This window comes from Artemia franciscana, chromosome 17, assembly GCF_032884065.1.
Source record: "Artemia franciscana chromosome 17, ASM3288406v1, whole genome shotgun sequence".
In the NCBI taxonomy this organism is placed as follows: domain Eukaryota; kingdom Metazoa; phylum Arthropoda; class Branchiopoda; order Anostraca; family Artemiidae; genus Artemia; species Artemia franciscana.
The window spans coordinates 23541016-23565620 of record NC_088879.1 but is presented as its reverse complement, the minus strand read 5'-3'; the positions used below and the strand labels follow the sequence as shown (position 1 = coordinate 23565620).

Here is a 24605-nt window from a genome sequence, read left to right as displayed (position 1 = left end):
GGTACTAAAAAACTTTAAAAAACTCAACAAAAATTGTTTAAATGTTGTTGCTTTTTACAAGTCGATACAATATTTCGGGAGGGGGTTCAAACTAGGTCACCCCAACCCCCTGAACACAGCCATGGTTACTAGCCCCCTTTTTATTCTGTAATTCCGCAAGAAAATGCTGGAGATGTGCCTCTGCATTGAGGCACAGGAGAATCAACGAGGTCAAAGTCGAAGGCCTCGACCGAGTCCACTGATTTTGAATTAAAATCAAATAGCTGTGCAAAGACATATAGTCCGAGTGAGTGAGAGGAAAATCTGGCATAAGCCCTAATTAGGATTATGTAAAAATGATGTCAATTCATTTGTTAATAGACAAATCTATCCATCTTCCGTCCGTGTGTCATTCCTAGGGCAGAACTAAGGTAGATAGTCATAGAACTAAAATAGTCATAGAGCCTAGTTTTCTAAGTGTTTGGTTCACGCCGTTTGGTAAACGGCATGGGTAGGTATGACTCATATTGAACCAATACTTGTTTGTTCGATTTTAGAAAAGTACGCCCACCTAGAGTGGCAGGCAAAGAGGTAGCGATGTCATAAAAAAAAATATCTGAATTCTTGAAATTTTGCATCGACAAGACATACAAATATGAAATTCAACTAGCCTTCTATTCTGAAACAAACAACTAGCATTAAAGTCCATTTTACCGATATTTCGTGGTAACTGCAAGCAAAACGTGAAATAAAAAAAAAGTTATGTTCAAACAGGTATTCAGGATAAAAAGGCGTCAGATTCCAAATACTATTCCAAATATATACACAGTGTGATTCATATAGGAGCGAAATTTCGCACCATTGAAGAATATATAAATGTGGTTTTGGCATAAACCAAAATTTATAGATTTCAAGCAATTTAATAAAGCATACAATGTTCAGAAAATAGAAAACCCAAAAATAATTGTTTAGAAAAACGAAAAGGCTATTATAATTCAGAGAGCGTCACTGATCAATCTATTCAGTGTCAGTCAACCAACATTTGAAATGAAAATATATTTAGTTCATTTTTCATAGATTAATTGTGCCCAAAGAATCAAATTTGATTACTTAGGAACATAATTGACTTGAAACAGAGAAATAACTGGAAAGATAATAAATTTCGTAGTTAAATTCTTTAGAGAATGAGAAACTTTTTTGAGGAACAACAAAGCAAACGAGGTTGGTTTGTAAATTACAGCTACTATTGATTTATTTTTATTTTTTAGGATATACAAGGCTGGGTAAACTTGATCAAATACACTTTGGTACTCTGAAGCCAAGCCATCTCTAGAAAAGAACCATAACTTTTTCTTAGCAGTTTAGCTGTAGTTTTCAATTCTCGTTGTGTTTACCTTTAACGTTCCATCATCAAGAAATGGTACAAAATTCTTATCTTTTATACTTTGAAAGATTCTTAACTTGCCACACGGATGAACAGACTTTAAGAAACTAAATAAAACCAGTATTTTTTTCTTAAATTACCAATAGATTTATAAGTTAGGATTTATCTTCACATTATCGTAGTGAGGAACAAAAGGTTTCGATACCTCACAACTCTCCTTTAAATATAATATAAAATAATGAAAATGTCTTCTAACTTTGACTTGTTCCGCATCCGATTTCAACAAAATGGTCCGTTTTAGCAACATAAAAATAGCTGCCACAAAAAAAAATTTAGAAATTGTGAGATTCGACTTCAACAATTTAAATATCTTAAAGAGATAACCGATATTTTGGTCCGGAACTCGATTCCAAAAAGTAAAATATTCAATACACATTGAATATACTTGACACAGTGATTGTAACCACTGTGACTGCGATTGCTTGTGACTGCTACTGCGCAAAGGGATGTCTAGGAGTAACCTCACGTTTTCATGTTCTAGCTTCGATGTAAATAGTTTCCAAGAATTTAATTTAAACAATAGTGAACCTACGTTTCAGGCAACAGAATAAAAAGGGCAAAACAACAGAATAAAAAGCTTGTACTCAAAAGAATGATTCTTTTTCCGGGGTTAAAAGTTGTCACAAAGAAAAATCAATAAGCGGTATTCAACCGTTCCTTCTTTTGAATGGCTTAGTATTTCACAGGTAACTTCAGGCTAGTCGGGCTTTAAAAAGGCCTTTTTATGATGTTTTTATTATAACTGTAAGAACTGGCAAGAAAATATTTTACACCCTCCCACCACCGACGAAATACAAGTGGGTCTTTTAATCAAATTAGATGAAGGAGTTCGTCTTTCGGATGGTTTACCCCAGCGGGAGTGCCACGCAAAGAAAATCGACTGAATCTCCAGAATTTTTTTTCAGCTTTGAATTTTTATTTCCAGTTGTTTTACCTATAACGCAACGTCGCAGATAAAAGATACGAAAAACCTCGTACTTAACCTCGTTTGAGAGATTTTTGGACTTATCAATTTGCATCCTGGATGAATATATTTCCAGTCTATTTTTCCTATTTCCATATTTCCTATTTCTATATACTCCTATTTCTATATTTCCAGTCTATTTTTATTTTAAGATTGCTATATCTCCAAACTCAATCAGCCAAGTACATTTAAAAAAAAAATCGAAAGCGAAAAATGTTCATATTACAGAATAGAATATATATTATTCGCTGCAATAGCTGGGGCTAACATAAGCAAGTCGTGGCACAAAAAGAGACCTAGAAAATAAAAATAGCAACACAAAAAATATAGCAGCAAGTGCTGATTCAAGGTCAATAAATTAAAATGAGTAGTAAAAAAATTAAAATAAGTTAAGAACCTATTTTCAAGATTAAAATAGCGACCGTTTACACAGAATATTTCAGAATAATTAAGTATATAAATGGTTGGTATATTGAAAAACAGTCACTGGCAAATACCTGAAATAAACAGTATGGAACATTAAATATTTGTCAAGATAATATTATTAAAATACCGAACAAAATAGGGAGCAAATGATTTGGGATCATTTTAATCGGAAGATTATGAGAAAAAAAATGAAGTGGTGGAGGAGGCCTAGCTACCTTCCATTTTTTTGTGCTTAAAAAGGCAACTAGAACTTTTAATTTTTTACAAATGTTTTCATAAGTAAAAATATACGTGACTTACGAGTTAACTTCCGTAACGAACTTCAATATTGGTATGTTGTTATTACGTATAATAATAATAATAATAATTTATTCCAGAAAAAAGCCCGTGGGCCATAGGAAAATTACATAATACACAAACAACAAATTAACTACATTAAATTAAAACTATTTAAAGAAAACGCTCCCGATGCACCGCTGCAATCCTGACAAACCCTGCGATCCTTTTAATACTCAGGAAATTTGTATCTTTCATTCTATCTACCATCCATATCTCATTCAATTTTTCTTTACCATACATCTCACGCCTCCAATCATTCAATTCGACACATTCACACACAAAATGTATTAAACTTTCATCCTGAGATCCGCACATAGGACAAGCAATAGATTCTACCTTCTCCCCTTTTCTCCCTTGATACTTTCTTTTCTCCCCAATCAAAAATCCATTTCCCCTCCAATCCAAATAAGCCTTCAAATCCTCTCTACTTAACCCAACCTTCAAAATACCTCCTCCCCCCAACTCCCCTTTATCTGTCTATACAATTTTAACGACCCTGACCGATCCAGACTTGCCCACCATATCTGTATTTCTTGATTCTTCAATCTCTCTTTTACCTCCCTTATTACTATTTCCTCCATACCCATAACCCCCTTTCCTTCATTCCACCATTCCCCTAATCCACACTTATATAAGATATTCTTAATCTCCGCCGGCCACCTTGTTTTACTATTCTGTGTCAACGCCTCCAAGTATGCTGCCTTTGCTACCGTAAATCTCTGCATACCCAGTATCCTAACCCAATATCTCACCTTGGTCACTAGCCTCATAGATCGCAGCGATACTAGCCCTAAATTCCCCTGAATTACCAAATTACTAAACGAATCCCATATTCCTAACATCCTCTTATAATATCTCATCATAACCACCTCAAGTTTTGGACCTTTCCGATAGCCCCAGATCTCTGCTCCATAATGCATTGCCGGTACTATCTTACTTGTCCAAATCCTCTTATGTACTCTAATATCTCTCACCCGTCCAAGACTACTCCTCGCTATTTCACCGCTAATATACCTCCCCCTTGCATTCGCTAGATCCAGATGCCCACTGAATTTCCCATTACTAGTAAACTTTACCCCAAGACAAACAAATTCATTATTCACTGGTATAGTTTCACCTTTAAAGAAAAAATTCTCATCTTCACTTTCCATGGCTTTACGACCAATTGGCATCATTTAAATAAAGGCTAAACAATTTTGGTGACAGCACACATCCCTGCTTTAGTCAAACAGTTCGTGGTAACGAACTGTAGTAAGGAGCGACCTGGCTCAATAGTAACCAAAACTCTAAAAAATCGAATTTTGATACCAATACCTACATCAAAAGAATCGCATTTTAATGCTGATTTTAAATATGTAAGTTTCATCAAGTCTAGTCTTACCCATCAAAAGTTAAGACCCTGAGAAAATTTGCGTTATTTTAGAAAATAGGGGGAAACGACCCCTAGAAGTCATAGAATCTTGACGAAAATCACACCATCAAATTCAGCATATCAGAGAACCCTTCTGTAGAATTTTCGAGCTCCTATCTACAAAAATGTGGAATTTTGTATTTTTTGCCAGAAGGCAGATCACGGATGCGTGTTTATTTGTTTTTTTTTTCCCCAGGGGTGATCGTATCGACCCAGTTGTCCTAGAATGTTGCAAGAGGGCTCATTCTAACGGAAATGAATAGTTCTACTGCCCTTTTTAAGTGGCCAAAAAATTGGAGGGCACCTAGGCCCCCTCCCACGCTAATTATTTTACCAAAGTCAACGGATCAAAATTCTGAGATAGCCATTTTATTCAGCGTAGTCGAAAAACCTTATAACTATGTCTTTGGGGACGACTTACTCCCCCACAGTCCCCGTGGGAGGGGCAACAAGTTACAAACTTTGACCAGTGCTTACATATAGTAATGGTTATTGGGAAGTATACAGGCGTTTTCAGGAGGATTTTTTTTGGTTGGGGGAGGGGTTGAGAAGAGAGGGATATTCTGGGGGAACTTTCCATCGATAGTTTGTCATGGGGGAAGAAAATCTCCATGAAGGGAGCGCAGGATTTACTAGCATTATTTAAAAAAAAACAATGAAAAAATAAATATGAAAAAGTTCTTTCAGCTGGAAGTAAGGAGCAGCATTGAAACTTAAAACAAACAGAAATTATTACCAATTTCAGGGGCTCACCTCCTCCTAATACCTCGCTCTTTACGCTAAAGTATTTTTAGTAATTTCAACTATTTATTCTACGGCTTTTGTAATTCTGGGGTCATTCTTAATGAATTGGTACAAAATTTAAGCTTTAGTGTAAAGAGCGAGGATCTGACAAGGGGGCGAACCCCCTCATATATGTAATAAAAGTATGAGAATACTAAAGTTCTTTACGTAAGCTAATTTATAAGTTACGTAGATCTTTTACTAATAAAAATATTCGTAAAAAATTAAAAATTCTAGTTGCCTTTTTAATTAACCAAAAATTGGAGGGCAACTAGGCTTCCTCCCCCGCTCTTTTTTTTCACAAAATCATTCGATCAAAATTATGAGAAAGCCATTTAGCCAAAAAAATACAAATTTTGTTTTAATTATTCCTCTGCGGAGAGCCAAAATCAAAACATGCATTGATTCAAAAACGTCCAGAGATTAAATAAAAAAAAAACAAGTTTTTTTTAACTAAAAGTAAGGAGCGACATTAAAACTTAAAACGACCAGAAATTACTTCGTATATGAAAGAGGCTGCTTCCTCATCAACGCCCCGCTCTTTACGCTAAAGTTTTTTACTGTTTTAAAAAGAAGAATTGAGAGAAAGAGTCAAACTTGAGCGTAAAGAGCGAGGCGTTGATTGGGAGGGAAAATTGGGACTGGGAGGGGGGGGGGGTCAAAGGGTAATTCAAATGGATACGGACATGTCAATTATGTATTTCTGTAAATCAGTAATATTAGTGCGGCATTGGGATTACTCAGAGGCAAACCAAAGATAAAATGTGTAATTAAAAGTTATATATATATATATGTATATATATATATATATATATATATATATATATATATATATATATATATATATTTATATACATATATATATCAGAACTTTTGTGTTAATGGGCATACTAATTTTTACTGAACATACTAAAAAAGGTTGTTTCAAAATAAAAGTTCTAAAAATTGCTTGTTTTCAGAATCGGGGGGATGGTTGTAAAAAGTTTAGGCTGAAACTGTCCCTCACCCACCAATCGACTCCCTGCTACAAGGACAACCTAAGAGAGACCGTCTGCATATTCGCGACACGGGCAGAACTTGACGTATTTGCAAGACTTATTTCTTAGTTGTGGATATTGCTAGGGAAGAGTAAGATCAAATCTTTTTAAGAAAGCTGGTCGTAGATAATCTACAGACCTCTATCCTCCTTAAAAGAGGAAATATGTTGAAATGCACACAATAATTGAAATTGAAGACTCAGTCTACTTTATTCTACATCAAATCGTGTTCCAACCCTTTTTCATTTTGAAATTGATCCCCACCAAAAAAAATAGAAGAAAAAATCGATCAACAAATTTCACAGGCACTATTATTTTTTTTTTACTTTTACTTTGATATTGTAATTGTAATTGCAGTAGGTGTAAATTGCAAGTCAGTATCAGCATCAGTAGACGGTTAAACCTTCCATTTTCTCTCAAAATGGGAAGTATGTTAAATTGAACAAAACCCTTGACACGGAAGACTACATCTTCTTTGTTTTTCAGCAAAATGTACATTAACCCTTTTCTATTGGGAAATGACCCCCCCCCCCAAAAAAAAAATGAACACTAATTTTTTCCAGAGCTACTGATTTATTTTTTTTTGTTTTATTTCAAAAGAAAGTGTTTGTATCATTTTGATATACTGCTATTTAGCCCGTATCATATATACTGAGGCAAAAAGTACTTTCTAATAATTTTGTAGGAACATTAGATGGCTTGTAAAATTAAAGCAATTTCTCATGGTTTCAACTTCTTTCATTTACTGTTTCCACATCTTATTGGGTTGAAATATTTCCATCTAGTCATAAAACATTTTCATCTTGACGCGTTGGATTATACCACGGTATTTAACTGTTGCTACTCTCGGAGAGAAAATTATGTGCTAAACGCTAAACGACATTATGATTTCAATTGTTCAAACAGGTCAGTCTTCAGTTCAGTTGAGCATTGTAGTGTCAGGTAAGAATTGCGATGATTTGTCTATTGCTTTGAGTTTTCTAAGGTAATATTTTGAATAAAATTGTGGTGAAGAGGTATAATTTTTTGTATTTGGCTCTTTGGTAAAACTCAAGATGGAGGATGTTTTGCCATTTTGGGAAGTAGTTGAGTTAGGCTTGGTGAAAGAAAATCTAAGGAATGGGTACAGCCTAGGAGCCAGACCCTCATCCGTTCCTTTTTCAAAGGGTAACCTTCCATAAGTTACTAAAAGGTAGCTTATAGCCTATTTTTTAGACTAGGCCTATGATGTACAGTTAAAAGTTAATTAGGCTAGGCTTAGATATATAAATTAGCCTAGTTTTCAAATGAGCCCTTAAGCAAATCTATAATGTTTTAGCGCCCTGATAGCAAAAAAGAAAAAACAGAAGAAAAAAAGGAATAGTGCTACCTATGCCAAAGTGGGATTTTCCAGGGGGGGGGGTCCATAAGTTTCATGTGTATGGTTTTCAGCAATGCTAATTCCAGTTGTGTTCTTTTTTTGCTGTGAAGGGATTTTTGAGGGGTCTTAGACTCTTTTTAAAATAGCCTAACACTTTGATTGGTAAAGCTCTAGATTAAGGCTATTGAGAAGGAAACTTGGGTCAATTTGTAGTTTTCAACAGAAGCCCTTAATGGGGCCCTAAAATATAAAGCAGTCGATATTAGCCTAACCAGAAGTTTACAAACATGCTTCTAAAAAAAAAAAACTGTCAAAAATTGCTTAGTTGCGGATGATGTAGGAAAGGTAATTAGGCTTTAAGGATATTTTCATAGTCTTAACAGAAACTGTTATTCCAGTGGCGCCATTTCAGAAAACCTTAGGAGGGGGGCCAAAAATCGATTTTGGGCCCCCATCCAGCCTTAAAAATTTTAAAATTTTCGAACATGCCTTTAGGTACCATACTACCTTTGGGGTTCGCATTTTGCAGCTTATTTAGGGACTAAAAACAGTACCAAAATAGAACATTTACTGTATAAATCAGAAACTTACGTACAGTTACTTCAGCAATGGATATCTCCTTTGCTTCATTCTTGCGAAGTCGTCGACAAGCTTCTCAAAATTTAGCTCCTTCACTGCAGCTTTCTCAGAGAATATAAGCAGCAAATGCGAAAGTCGCTCGTTTTCCATCGTTGTCCGGAGGTAGTCCTTCACAAACGTCAACACAGAGAAAAAACGTTCATTTGAGCACGTTCTGAGCGGGAGTGTGAGGACTACCCTGACGACCTTAAGAAGCTCAGAATAAGCTTCTTTCAATCCTCCGAGGCGTTCGAAGACATCTAAAGCGTTTGCCGGTTTCTGTGGAAGCTGCGACACAAATGCACGAGCTATTAAAGCTTGACACTTCAGCTGCATAGTATCGATTCCCGCCTGATCGAAGTATGTCGCGATCACAAGAAGTAAATCTGAGTCCATAAAATCTTTGATTTGGGGTTAAGGCAACGTGTGGCTTCTAGCACTGGCAGCTGGACAGAAAAACGCTCTTCAAACTCATTTAACACTCTGTCCAAAACCTCGTAGAACTCTCTCCGCATTTTGCCATTTTGTTTAGATATATTTACATTTTGTTTAACAGCCATTTTGTTTAATATATTTGAAAAATCTAATAAATATGTCTTTAAAGATGTCTTAATTGTCCAAAGTCTCTGGGGGAAGGTTTTCAATTTGTGGACTTTGCCCTTTTTATAAATAGCATAGGTAATTGCGAAGTATACAGACGTTTTCAGTTTTTTTCTGGTGGGGGGGGGGGCAGCTCGAGCAGAGGAGGTTATGTAGGAGGATCTTTCCATGGAGAAACTTTTCATAGGGGAGCTGAATTTTCGATCAAGGGGGCACTGGATTTCCAAGCATTATTAAAAAAAGAATAAGAAATTAAATGAAAAAAAAGTTTCTTCAACTCAAAGTAAGGAGCAGGATTGAAACTTAAAACGAAAAGAAATTATTACATATGAGAAGGTTCACCCTTTCGTCAATACCTCGCTCTTTACGCTAAAGTTTTTTTTTAGTACTTTCAAAAATTATATATTTATTCTAATCAAACGGCCTTTGAGATTCAGGAGTCATTCTTAAAGAATTGGAACCAAATTTGAACAGCGTAAAGAGCGAGTATTGACAAGGGGTGAACCCCTTCATATACTTGGAAATTGCTATCCGTTTTGAGCTTTAATGTTTCTTCTTACATTCAGTTGAAAAAACATGTCTTTTTTATTTCATTCAATTAAGTCCAATGTGCTATTAAATTTTATCTTTTGTAGGTTTTTATAGGCTTTATAGGTTTCTGTGATACACTTCTTTATTTATTTTTTTGTTTATGTAGGATTACCTTGCGAAGCTATCATTCCCTTGATTCTATATTTTAACCTAGAATCAATAAACACAAAATATGATGCACGAGTACTGTTGTCGGGTGATTAAACACTTTTTGAAGCATGGTAAACTGAAGCTAGCCATAGTAATTCATGCGGACGAAAACTTATTAGGTTTGAAATTTCTTATCTTTGTCGCTTTTTGTTCTATCTCTCCTCTTCAAAAGAAGAAACTCAACAAGATTTGTCTGAGCATTATCTTATAAACAGTTCTTGGTAACGAGCTGTAAGTAAGGAGCGACCCGGCTCAATAGTAACCGAAACTCTAAAAAACGGAATTTGATACCAATAGATATGTCAAAAGAACTAAACTTTTATGCTGATTTTAAATACATTTTGTTAAGTTTAGTCTTACCCTTCAAAGGTTACAAGCCTGAGAAATGTGCCTGATTTTCAAAAAATGGCTGAAACACCCTTAGAACTCATATAATCATAATAAAATCATACCATCAGATTCAGCGTATTAAGAGAACCCTATTGTAGAGGCTCCAAGCTCCTATCTGCAAAAATGTGGAATTTTGTACTTCATATTAGAAGAAAGATCACGGATGCGTGTTTATTTATTTATTTTTTTTGCCCAGGGGTGATCATATCGAACCAGTGGGCCAAGACATCGGGAGAGGGCTTATTCTAACGGAAATTCAAAGTTCTAGTGCCCTTTTTAAGTTACCAAAAAATTGGAGGGCAACTAGGCCCCCTCCCACGCCATTTTCCCCAAATTCCCCTGACCAAAAATCTGAGATAGCTATTTTGTTCAACATCGTTGAAAGGCCTAATAATAATGTCTTTGGAGATAACATGAAACCCCAGGGCTCTTGGGAAAAGGTCTTCAAGTTAAAAAATGTGACCATTGTTTACATATAGTATTTCTTATTCGGAAGCATGCATACATTTCTAGGGTGGGAAGGGGAGGACGATTTTTTTGGCTGGGGGACTTAGCTCGGGGAGAATTTTCCATGGAAAATGAATTTTCTAGGGGATGAACTTTTCAGGGGAAATTTTGTACTGGAAAAATTTTCCAGAATTCCTATACAAAATTTCTTTATATATCTTGCTTTCTATTTACTGGCTCAATTTCACGCTTGGAAGTGTTAAGGGTAATTGTCCCAGTAAATTTTAACCAGGATTGTATTGTTCAGAGGATGTTTCTAAGGGGGATTTCTCCGTGGAGGTGAATCCAGATTTCCTGGCTTTATTTAAAAAATGATCAGAAATTAAATAGAAAAACACTCGTAACAAGTGCCATATGAGCTCGTAGCTCTTGTTCTGGTTCGTTCAGTAAGATTGGTCGACGAAACAAAATTTAAAATGTGGTAGATTTACTTACAGTCGGTTTGAAAAACGAAGCCAATCGTCGTTGCATCTTTATTTCTTCTTCTTTCCTTTGGGCTTTTATTTTCCTTTTTTTTTTGCACCACTCGCACCGGATGAACTCATGTTTCAATAATCCGATTTGAACTTGAACACAACTCAACACTGTTTCACGATTCTTTATTTGATGAAGGGTAACGAGAAACTAAATACAAAACTGGAATGACACCCTGGTCTGGATACCCTCTTTTCCAGATGTTAGCCTACACATAAATGTGCCGACTGACGGGATTCATTAATCACTGAAGAGACTTCAATGTCACAGAAGTACTCCGAGCCCAGAAAGAACTTTACAAACCCCTGCCAAAAGGGTGACCATAAATTAATTAGGGAGAACGGCAAAAACAGGATACTTTCTTGAAATGCAATAATCGTCGAGTATCTTGAATTTGCTATTTAGTAATAATTCACAGTAGAAATACGGTAAAAAAAGAGAAAAAAAAAGTAGAACAAGGACGAATACACAAAGAATTACGTGGTTGAAATTGGACCCCTCCAGAAATCAGGGGGGGGGGGCGTGGCCCCCCTGCCCCCCCCCCAAATGGCGCCACTGTGTTATTCTGAAAAGAAATTTGTTGGAGTTTTTAAAACGAGCCTGAAATCCATCAAAAAGGACAGTAAAGCAGACGTCATATTTGAGGGATTTCTTGCTCATTTTCAAATTCCCGCAAATTTGTTTTTCTAAATAACATTTTACCATTAAGACTAAGGAAAGTAATTGTAAAATTCTAGTTTAGCTACTTTTCGCTATCTTGGAAAGAACGCGGAATTGCTCAGATAATAATTTAAGGTAAAGAGGGAGGAGCTGAGTAGATTTTTTCACTTTATAAAAGATAATGGTACACTTACTTTGCATAAACCAGTTTGTGGCAACCGAAACTCTAAAAAATGGAATTTTGATACCAATAGCTACATCAAAAGAATCGAATACTAATGCTGATTTTAAATATTTAAGTTTCATGAAGTTTAGTCTTACTCATCAAAAGTTACGAGCCTGAGAAAATTTGCCTTATTTTAGAAAATAGGAGAAAACATCCCTAAAAGTCATAAAATCTTAACGAAAATCACACCATCAGATTCAGCGTATCAGAGAGCCCTATCGTAAAAGTTTCAAGGTCTATCTACAAAAATGTGGAATTTTGTATTTTTTGCCCGAAGGCAGATCACGGATGCGTGTTTATTTGTTGTTGTTTTTTTTCCAGGGGTGACCGTATCGACTCAATGGTCCTAGAATGTTGCAAGAGGGCTCATCCTAACGGAAATGAAAAGTTCTGGTGCCCTTTTTAAGTGATCCAAAAATTGAAGGGCACCTAGGCCCCCTCCCACGCTAATTACTTTCCCAAAGTGAACGAATCAAAATTCTGATAACCATTTTATTCAGCGTAGTCAAAAAACTTTATAACTATGTCTTTGGGGACGATTTACACCCCTACAGTCCCCATGGGAGGGGCTACAAGTTACAAACTTTGACCAGTGCCTACATACAGTAATGGTTATTTGAAAGTGTAAAGACGTTTTCAGGGGGATTTTAAGGTCGGGGGGTGGGGTTTTGGTTGACAAGAGGTGTATATGTTGGGAGAACTTTCCATCGAAAAATTTGTCTTGGGGGAATAATGAAGGGAGCGCAGGATTTTGTAGCATTATTTAAACAAAAATCAATCGATCAAAACTATGAGAAAGCCATTTAGCCAAAAAAATGAATCAGCAAATTTCGTTTTAATTATTCATCTGCGGAGAGCCAAAATCAAAACATGCATTGATTCAAAACGTTCAGAAATTAAATTAAAAAAACTAGTTTTTATAATGGAGTGAGGAGCGACATTGAAGCTTAAAACGAACAGAAATTACTCCGTATATGAAAGGGGGTGCTCCCTCAAAAACGGCCCGCTCTTTACGCTAAAGTTTTTTACTGTTTGAAAAAGAACAGTTAAGAGAAAGAGTCAAACTTTAGCGTAAAGAGCGGGGAGTTGATGAGGAAGCAGCCCCTTTCATATACGATGTAATTTCTGTTCATTTTATATTACATTTATATATTTAAAATCAGTATAAAAATAGAATTCTTTTGATATAGCCGTCGGAATCAAAATTTCATTTTTTAGAGTTTTGGTAACTACTGAGAACGAAGCTTTACTAGATATTTTACTTTGTGAATGATCCGAATAAAGTTATTTATTTGGTTGTGCATAAATACGATAGTTTCAATTCTGTTATTTTAGTAATTCTACTGATGACGGTTGATATGTAATCGGAATATTTGGAATTGTGTACCTGTTTGTTCTTTTTTCACTGTCTAAATAAATGGATATATCCCCATTTTAAAATTTATTTTTTTGTTGAACCCAAAATGAGAAAAAAAGAAACAAATTATCTAACAAACAGTTCGTGGTAACGAACTGTAGTAAGGAGCGACCCGGCTCAATATTAACTGAAACGCTAAAAAAAGGAATTTTTGACATCAATAACTACATCAAAAGAATTTCATTTTGATTCTGACTTTAAATATATAAGTTTAATCAAGTTTAGTCTTACCCATCAAGAGTTACGAGCCTGAGAAAATTTGCATTATTTTAGAAAATGGGGGGAAACACCCCCCAAAAGTCATAGAATCTCAACGAAAATCACACCATTAGATTCAGCAAATCAGAGAACCCTATTGTAGAAGTTTCAAGCTCCCATCTACAAAAATGTAGAATTTTGTATTTTTTGCCACAAGGCAGATCACGGATGGGTGTTTATTTGTTTTGTTTTTTGCTTTTTTTCTTGGAAGATCGTATCGACCCAGTGGTCATAGAATCATGCGATAGGGCTCATTCTAACCGAAATGAATAGTTCTAGTGCCCTTTTTAAGTGACTAAAAAAATTGGAGGGCACTTAGGCACCCTCCCACGCTAATTATTTTCCAAAGTCACCACATCAAAATTCTGAGATAGCCATTTTATTCACCGTAGTCAAAAACCTCATAACTATGTCTTTGGGGACGACCTACTCCCCCACAGTCCCCGTGGGAGGGGCCACAAGTTACAAACTTAGACCAGTGCTTACATATAGTAATGGTTATTTGGAAGTGTACAGACATTTTCAGGGAGATTTTTTGGCTGGGGGGGGGGCTTGAGTTTAGGGAACTTTCTTTGGAGGAATTTTTCATGGGGGAAGAAAATTTTCGTGAAGGGACCGCAGGATTTTCTAGCTTTGTTTAAAAAAAACAATGAAAAAATAAATATGACAAAGTGTTTTCAACTGAAAGTAAGGAGAAAAATTAAAACTTAAAACGAACAGAAATTATTACGCATATGATTGGCTCACCTCCTCCTAATACCTCGCTCTTTACGCTAACGTATTTTTAGTAATTTCAACTATTTATTTTACGGCTTTTGTGATTCAAGGGTCATTCTTAAGAAATTGGGACAAAATTTAAGCTTTTGTCTAGTTGCCTTTTGTTCTAGTTGCATTTTGAAGCATCAAAAAATGGAGGGTAGCTAGGCCTCCTCCACCACTTCTTTTTTTTCTCAAAATCTTCCGATTAAAACTATGAGAAAGCCATTTAGCCAAAAAAAAAATGCAAAAAAAACTTGTTTTTTTATTTTATTTCTGAATGTTTTTGAATTAATGCATTTATTTTGGCTCACCGCACATGAGTAAATAAAATAAAATTTGCATATTACTTTGTTTTGGCTAAATGGTTTTCTCATAGTTTCGATCGGTTGATTGTTATAAGAAAAGCGTGGGGGAGGAGACCTAGTCTCCGCCCAATTTGGTTTACTTAAAAATACAACTAGATTTTTTTTTATTTTTAACAGACTTTAAACATACTTTCCTTACGAATTAACTTATTTAACCAACTTCTATATTTCTGTATTTTTATTACGTATATGAGAGGGTTCGTCCCCTCGTCGATACCTCGCTATTTACGCCAAAGCTTTAATTTTGTCCCAAATCTTTAGGGATGACCCCTAAATCACAAAGGCCGCAGAATAAATAGTTGAAATTACTATAAATACTTTAGCGTAAAGAGCAAGGTATTGAGGAGGAGACGTAATATTTTATGTTTGTTTTAAGTTTTAATGCTACTCATTACTTCCATTTGACATTTTTTTTTATTCTCTCATTGTTTTTTTTTAAATAATGCTAGAAAATCCTGCGCTCCCTTCATGGAAATTCTCTTCTCTAATGATAAATTCCTCCATGGAAAGATCCTACCAGGTCGACCCCTCCCCCAACCCACCCCAACGCGAAAAAGTCCCCCTGAAAACGTCGGTGCGCTTCATAATAACCATTACTATATGTAAGCAATGGTCAAATTTTGTAACTTGCAGCCCCTCCCCCGGGGACTGCGGGAGATTGAATCGTCTCCAAAGACGATTAGGGTTTTGACCAAGCTGAACAGAATGACCATCTCTAAAATGTTATCCAGTGACTTCGGGAAAAAAAATTCCCACGTAAACCCCGACCCACCCCCGCCCCAATGTAGAAAAGTCCCCCTGAAAATGTCTGCAGAGTTCCCAATAACTATTACTTTATGTAAACAATGGTGAAAGTTTGTAACTTGCAGTCCCTCCCTTAGGACTGTGAGGCATTAAGTCATCCCCAAAGACATAGTTATTAAGTTTTTTAACTATGCTCAACAAGATGGCTATCTCAAAATTTTTTCAGTGACTTTGGGAAAAAATGAACGTGGGAGGGGGCTAGGTAACCTTCGATTTTTGCGGTCATTTAAAAAGTGAACTAGAACTTTTAATTTCCGTTAGAATGAGCCCTGTCGAGACATTCTAGGACCACTAGGTCGATACGATTAAAAATGAAAAAACTAAAAAAACAAATAAACACGCATCCGTAATCTGTCTCCTGTCAAAAAATTCAAAATTCCACATTTTTGTAGATAGGAACTTGAAACTTCTACAGTAGGGTTCTCTGATGCGCTGAATCTGATTGGTGTGATTTTCGTTAAGATTCTACGACTTTTAGGGGGTGTTGCTTCCTATTTTCAAAAATAAGGCAAATTTTCTCAGGCCCGTAACTTTTGGTGGGTAAGATTAAACTTGATGAAAATTATATATTTAAAATCAACATAAAAATACAATTCTTTTGATGTAACTCTTGGTATCAAAAATCCGTTTTTTAGGGTTTTGGTTACTATTGAGCCGGGTCGCTAATTACTTCAGTTATGGTCTGGCCTTGAGAAGGTACAAGGGTTGTGAGCCCTCTCCCACTAGTTTCTGAACGTTTTAAGTTTGACTGGGTTATTTGCTGTATTTTCCGTTCGTGTTGGGTCTCACTTATTCATTGATGGCGATTTGTGGTGGTTTTAATCTTGATTAAATAAAAAAAACAAGTTTATTATTTAACGGAAAGTAAGGACCTTACTTAAAACGAACAGAAATTACTTCGTGTATGAAAGGGGCTGCTTCCTCATCAACGCCCCTCTCCTTACGCTAAATTTTGAATCTTTCTCTTAGCTCTACTTTTTAAAACAGTGAAAAACTTTGGCGTGAAGAGCGGGCCGTCGATGAGGAAGCAGCCCCTTTCATATACGAAGTAATTTCTGTTCGTTTTTAGTTTCAATGTCGCTCCTTACTTTCCGTTAAAAAAACTGGTTTTTTTAATTTAATTTTTGAACGTTTTTGAATCAATTTATGTTTTGATTTTGGCTCTCCGCAGATGAATAATTAAAACGGAATTTGATTATTTATTTTTTTTGGCTAAATGGCTTTCTCATAGTTTTGATCGATTGATTTTGATAAAAAAGAAGCGGGGGAGGAGGCCTAGTTGCCCTCCGATCTTTTGGTTACTTAAAAAGGCAACTAGAACTTATAAATTTTTACGATTGTTTTTATTAGTAAAAGATATACGTAACTTACAAATTTGCTTACGTAACGAACTTCTGTATTCTCATGTTTTTATTACGTATATGATGGGGTTCCTCCCTCGTCAGTACCTCGCTCTTTACACAAAAGCTTAAATTTTGTCTCAGTTTCATAAGAATGACCCCTTAATCACAAAAGCCATAGAATAAATAGTTGAAATAACTAAAAATACTTTACCGTAAAAAGCGAGGTAGTAGGAGGAGGTGAGCCAATCATATGCGTAATAATTTCCGTTCGTTTTAAGTTTAAATTTTTCTCCTTACTTTCAGTTGAAAACACTTTGTCATATTTATTTTTTTTGAAACAATGCTAGAAAATCCTGCGTTCCCTTCATGAAAATTTTCTTCCCCTATGACAAATTCCTCCAAAGAAAGATCCCCAAACTCAACGCCCCCCCCCAGCCTAAAAGTGCCCCTGAAAATGTCTGTACACTTCCTATATGTAAGCACTGGTCAAAGTTTGTAACTTGTGGCCCCTCCCTCGGGGACTGTGGGGGAGTAAGTCGTCCCCAAAGACATAGTTATGAGGTTTTTGACTACGTTGAATGAAATGGCTATCTCAGAATTTTGATATGGTGACTTTGGGAAAATAATTAGCGTGGGAGGGGGCCTAGGTGCCCTCCAATTTTTTAGTCACTTAAAAGGGCATTAGAACTTTTCATTTCCGTTAGAATAAGCCATCTTGCATGATTCTAGGACGACTGGGTCGATACGATCACCCATGGAAAAAAAGAAAGAAGAAAAACAAACACGCATCCGTGATCTGCCTTATGGAAAAAATACAAAATTCCACATTTTTGTAGATAAGAGCTTGAAACTTCTACAATAGGGTTCTCTGATACGCTGAATCTAATGGTGTGATTTTCGCTGAGATTCTATGACTTTTGGGGGTTGTTTCCTCCTATTTTCTAAAATAATGCAAATTTTCTCAGGCCCGTAGCTTTTGATGGGTAAGACTAAACTTGATTAAATTTATATATTTAAAATCAGAATTAAAATGAGATTCTTTTGATGTAGTTACTGATATCAAAATTCCATTTTTTAGAGTTTCGGTTAATGTTGAGCCGGGTTGCTCCTTACCACAGTTCGTTACCACGAACTGTTTGATAGACAATTTGTTTCTTTTTTTCTCATTTTGGGTTTAATGAAAAAATAAATTTTCAAATGGGGATAAATCCATTTATTTAGACAGTGAAAAAAAAAAAAAAAAAAAAACAAACAGATACACAATTCCAAATATTTCGATCACATATCGACCGTCATCAGTAGAATTACTAAAATAACAGAATTGAAAGTAGCGTATTTATGCACAATCAAATAAATAACTTTTCGGGTCATTCACAAAGTAAAATATCTAGTAATATCATTTTAGGAATTCTACTGATAACGATCGCTGTGTATTTGATCCAAATATCTGTATTTAGTATCTGTTTTTTCTTCTTTTTTTTCATTGTCATAATAAATGAATTTATCCCCATTCAAAAACTTGTTTGTTCGTCATAGAACGGCAGTGTGGCCAAAGGAAAGCATACCTAATTTTTGTTTAATGTAATACTTTACTTCTTTTAAAAACTTATTTCGTGGAAAAGTTTAAAAAAAAAATGAGAAAAACTGATCCACTCAAATGGTGGAAGTCTTCTGCTATGGGGTCTCAAAAATGCCTATGCCAGGTTAAAACTTGGTTACTCCTCTCTTTGCCCGGGTAGCTCTTCGTTATGACCCTCCTGGACCGCTGTACCATTTTCTTCAGAAGCCAACGAAGAATCCAACAGGCTGGCTTCATGCCAGTAAGGTCCACTGTGGAGCAAATGTTCACAATGCGGCAGCTGATAGAAAAGACTCGATAATTTCAACAAAAAGCATATGTTGCCTTTGCGGATTTCAAGGCTGCTTTCGATTCTGTCGACCAGCAGTCGGGACTACCTGAGAAGTACTGAACTCTTGTCGAGCGGCACCATGAAGGGACTGAGAGCTGCGTGCAAGTCAATGGCAGACGCAGCTCATCTTTTAAAATCAATACTGGAGTCCGTCAGGGTTATGCTGCTGCCCCAGAACTATTTAATTGTGTCATCGACTACATTATGACTCGGACCATAAACCGCCTCCAGTTTGGGTTGCATTACGGTGATAGAGTACTTTCAGACGCTGACTATGCCGATGACCTTGCTCTTGTCTCCGATTCACCGTCGAAGCTCACAGAAGCCCTACAAATCCTTGCTGATGAAGCCTTAAAGATAGGGCTGTCGATTAATTGGCAGAAGACAAAAGTGATGTTTGTTGAATCCTGTAACTCACCGCGTCCCCCGCCAGTCCTAATGGTCGGTGACAAACCAGCTGAGATTGTTGAGGAATTTACATACCTTGGCTCTATCCTCTCAAATGACGGATCAATCCTTAAAGGTCTAATGCACCGAATTGCCAAAGCCTCAGCAGTAGTGGGGAGACTAAGTGCCCTTTGGAGGAAACCTTTTATCAGCCGTAATACTTTGGTGGGATCCGTGATTCTTTACGGAGCCGAAACTTGGCCGGCCACTCAGTCTGTGCTTAGCACCGTAAATATAGCCCAAACAAAACATCTTCGCCGCATTGAAGGACTACGCTGGCACGATTTTGTTAGCAACGAGAACCTCCTGGCGTTAACTGCTCAAACGCCCTACTCAGTCCAACTCACCCAACGAACACTACGCTGGTACGGACATCTCCTTCGCATGCACCCCAACACTCCCGCACGAACGATTTTTGACTTTGATCCCGTGCTGCACGGTGGGATCTTTGGGGGACCCCAAGAGGTCATCCCCCAACCAGATGGCAGGCGCCTTCTTAGTCATGGCAAATATTCAGGAGGATGTCCACATACTTGCAAGAGACCAGTCCAAATGGACGTACCATGTAGCATCACTCTCGACGCCGGAAGCATTTCGGCAGGAGCATTAAGTAAGTAAGTAAGTAAGTTAAAATGAAATTCATGACAGCACCCGATGCCTGAAAAAGTTTTCTAGAGCCGGTTACATCCTAACTGAAAGACGGACCGACTCTCAGGGAAAAGTACTGACATGCTGCCGTTTTTGAATAACAAATATTTTATTTTTCTCTTTTCCTGTGCCTATGCAATTCCAAATCTGGGCTTTTCTTATTTTCATGGATGTCATCGAAGGTGATCTTTTTTCTTTTGATTTTATATTTGAAAGAAATAAAAACAACAAGTTTTTTTTAACTGAAAGTAAGGAGCGACATTAAAACTTAAAACGAACAGAAATAACTTCGTATATGAAAGGGGCTGCTTCCTCATTAACGCCCCACTCCTTATGCTAAAGTTTGACTCTTTCTCTCAACTCTTCTTTTTAAAACAGTAAAAAACTTTTCTCCCGCAGAAAATATCCTCTGAAGAACTCATCATGTGGAAAACTCCCCCATGGAGAATTTCTCCGACATAAAATCTCCCACCAATGGAAAGATACTCTAGACAATTCCTACCCGACAGATATTTCCCCTCGACAATCCCCCCTAGTATTTTCAAATGTAAAACAGAGTCGGCAGAGAGAAAGTTGACCAAAAGAGCATAAAAATTTTAGCAGATTCCCCCAGTGCAAAATTTCTCTTGGAAAGCTTACCGCTGGGAACTTCCCTTCCCGCGGAAAATTATCCCAGTAGAAAATCCCCGTAGTAGAAAATTCTCATCGCTCCTCAAAAAGTGTCTTTATAGTTCCTAAAACGAAATACTATATGTAAACAATGGTTACATATCCTGACTTACAAACCTTTTTCCTGTCTTTTTTCCCAATCTTTGCCCCATTTTAAATTACGAAATTTGATATATGACAAGTTTTGCAGTCGCACTTCCGGTGTGTAATCTATTGAGGCATACCTCAGCTTGAACAAACGAGAGATCATTTCATGTCACCCTGTTATAAGTTTTAAGTTTATGGTCATCATTTTGTTTAAATTTTGCTTACACCTTAAGAAGAGTGCAACTACATTATAGTCAGTTTAATTTGAGCAGTTGAAGTGCATGTTGGAGATGTTAGAGTGACTTAATTTGGAAAAATATTGAATAATTCATATAAATGGTAAAATTCTAGTTTATTGACTTTTGGCTACCTCAGAAAGAGGTTAAGTTAGGAAAATGAAACTTTCAGGGATAGGTCTAAAGTATATTCCGGGAAGGTATTTTGAAGTACCTACCTCCACACATTCTCCCTCTAGAGGGCCCTGACCTTTGAAGACCTTTAAAAACATGTGTTATAAAATGAAACCTTGCAAGAAAGATCTTCTGCTTGAATGAAGTAGGCTACAACAAAATTGTTTACAGCTTCACAACTTTGCTCAATCCCAATTTATAAAGTTTTGAAGATACGTAAATATATTTCCTAAATTTTGAAAAAAAACAAAAAAACACGGATACTCGGAACTAAAACTTAGGCTTATTGTGGGGGGATACTGAACTAATCGAATTTGCATCCATGTATGGAAAAAGTTCTAAGGCTGGCACTAGCAGGATTCCAAAAATTGTCAAATCTGCCAACAAATTTCACGGGGCTATGAATAATGCCAAGTAGTATTGCTACTATCCTATCCCAGTTTTTCCATGACAGCGTATCAAAACACTACTTCTTTTACTCCTACAGCTACTACTGCTCATAATATTATTATTACTGCTACAACTACTATCAAACAGGTCGTGGTAACGAACTAAAACCAAAACCCTAAAAGACGGATTTTTGATACCAAGAGTTACATCAAAAGAATTGTATTTTTATGTTGATTTTAAATATATAATTTTCATCAAGTTTAATCTTACCCACCAAAAGTTATGGGCCTGAGAAAATTTGCCTTATTTTAGAAAATAGGAAGCAACACCCCCTAAAAGTCGTAGAATCTTAACGAAAATCACACCAATCAGATTCAGCGCATCAGAGAACCCTACTGTAGAAGTTTCAAGTTCCTATCTACAAAAATGTGGAATTTTGAATTTTTTGGAGACGATTGGAGACGTCTTTGGAGACGATTCAATCTCCCGCAGTCCCCGGGGGAGGGGCTGCAAGTTACAAAATTTGACCATTGCCTACATATAGTAATGGTTATTATGAAGCGCACCGACGTTTTCAGGGGGACTTTTTCGCGTTGGGGTGGGTTTGGGGAGAGGTCAACCTGGTAGGATCTTTCCATGGAGGAATTTATCATTAGAGAAGAGAATTTCCATGAAGGGAGCGCAGGATTTTCTAGCATTATTTAAAAAAACAATGAAAGAATAAATAAAAAAAAATGTCAAATGGAAGTAATGAGTAGCATTAAAACTTAAGACAAACATAAAATATTGCGTCTCCTCCTCAATATCTTGCTCTTTACGCTAAAGTATTTATAAGAATTTCAACTATTTATTCTGCGGCCTTTTTTATTTAGGGGTCATCCCTAAAGATTGTGGACAAAAATAAAGCTTTGGCGTAAATAGCGAGGTATCGACGAGGGGACGAACCATCTCATATACGTAATGAAAATACAGAAATACAGAAGTTGGTTACATAAGTCAATTCGTAAGGAAAGTATGTTTAAAGTCTGTGAAAAAAATAAATAAATCTAGTTGTATTTTTAAGTAAACCAAATTGGGCGGAGACTAGGTCTCCTCCCCCACGCTTTTCTTATCACAATCAACCGATCGAAACTATGAGAAAACCATTTAGCCAAAAAAAAGTAATATGCAAATTTTATTTTATTTACTCATGTGCGGTGAGCCAAAATAAATGCATTAATTCAAAAACATTCAGAAATAAAATAAAAAAACAAGTTTTTTTTGCATTTTTTTGGCTAAATGGCTTTCTCATAGTTTTAATCGGAAGATTTTGAGAAAAAAAAGAAGTGGTGGAGGAGGCCTAGCTACCCTCCATTTTTTGATGCTTCAAAAGGCAACTAGAACAAAAGGCAACTACACAAAAGCTTAAATTTTGTCCCAATTTCTTAAGAATGACCCTTGAATCACAAAAGCCGTAGAATAAATAGTTGAAATTACTAAAAATACTTTAGCGTAAAGAGCGAGGTATTAGGAGGAGATGAGCCAATCATATGCGTAATAATTTCCGTTCGTTTTAAGTTTTAATTTTTCTCCTTACTTTCAGTTGAAAACACTTTGTCATATTTATTTTTTCATTGTTTTTTTTTAAACAAAGCTAGAAAATCCTGCGGTCCCTTCACGAAAATTTTCTTCCCCCATGAAAAATTCCTCCAAAGAAAGTTCCCTAAACTCAACGCCCCCCAGCCTAAAAATCTCCCTGAAAATATTTGTACACTTCCAAATAACCATTACTATATGTAAGCACTGGTCTAAGTTTCTAACTTGTGGCCCCTCCAATGGGGACTGTGGGGGAGTAGGTCGTCCCCAAAGACATAGTTATGTGGTTTTTGACTACGGTGAATAAAATGGCTGTCTCAGAATTTTGATATGGTGACTTTGGAAAATAATTAACGTGGGAGGGTGCCAAAGTGCCCTCCAATTTTTTTAGTCACTTAAAAAGGCACTAGAACTATTCATTTCGGTTAGAATGAGCCCTATCGCATGATTCTATGACCACTGGGTCGATACGATCTTCCAAGAAAAAAAGCAAAAAACAAAACAAATAAACACCCATCCGTGATCTGCCTTGTGGCAAAAAATACAAAATTCTACATTTTTGTAGATGGGAGCTTGAAACTTTTACACTAAGGTTCTCTGATTTGCTGAATCTAATGGTGTGATTTTCGTTGAGATTTTATGACTTTTGGGGAGAGTGTTTCCCCCCATTTTCTAAAATAATGCAAATTTTCTCAGGCTCGTAACTTTTGATGGGTAAGACTAAACTTGATTAAACTTATATATTTAAAGTCAGAATCAAAATGAAATTCTTTTGATGTAGTTATTGATATCAAAAATTCCTTTTTTTAGCGTTTCAGTTAATATTGAGCCGGGTCGCTCCTTACTACAGTTCGTTACCACGAACTGTTTGATAGATAATTTGTTTCTTTTTTTCTCATTTTGGGTTCAACAAAAAAATAAATTTTAAAATGGGGATATATCCATTTATTTAGACAGTGAAAAAAGAACAAACAGGTACACAATTCCAAATATTTCGATTACATATCGACCGTCATCAGTAGAATTACTAAAATAACAGAATTGAAACTATCGTATTTATGCACAACCAAATAAATAACTTTATTCGGGTCATTCACAAAGTAACATATCTAGTAATATCATTTTAGTAATTCTACTGATAACGATCGCTGGTTATGTGATCCAAATATCTGTATTTAGTATCTGTTTTTTCTTCTTTTATTTCATTGTCTTAATAAATGAATGTATCCCCATTTTAAAACTTGTTTGTTCGTCATAGAATGGCCGTGTGGCCAAAGAAAAGAATACCTAATTTTTGTATAATGTACAAAATTCGTGGAAAAGTTTAAAAAAAAAAAAAGAGAAAAACTGATCGATCCACTCAAATGGTGGAAGTCTTCTGCTATGGGGTCTCAAAAATACCTATGCCAAGTTAAAATGAAATTAATGATAGCATTTGACGCCTGAGTCCCTTGTGAAAAAGCGTTTTCTAGAGCCGGTCACATAATAACTTAGAGACGGACCGACTGTCAGGGAAAAGTACTGACATGCTGCCGTTTTTGAATATCAAATATTTTATTCTTCT

At 36.1% G+C, this 24605-nt stretch overlaps 1 long non-coding RNA gene across 1 annotated transcript in view; it reads right to left on the bottom strand.

Moving 5' to 3' along the window:
- LOC136037618 (uncharacterized) overlaps positions 1 to 20738 on the bottom strand; it is a 34928-nt gene extending 14190 nt beyond the window's left edge. Inside the window, exon 1 of the long non-coding RNA XR_010619988.1 lies at positions 20550 to 20738. This is a non-coding gene — a long non-coding RNA (uncharacterized LOC136037618). The remainder of the gene's footprint in view (positions 1 to 20549) is intronic.
- Between the last annotated feature and the right edge of the window lie 3867 nt (positions 20739 to 24605).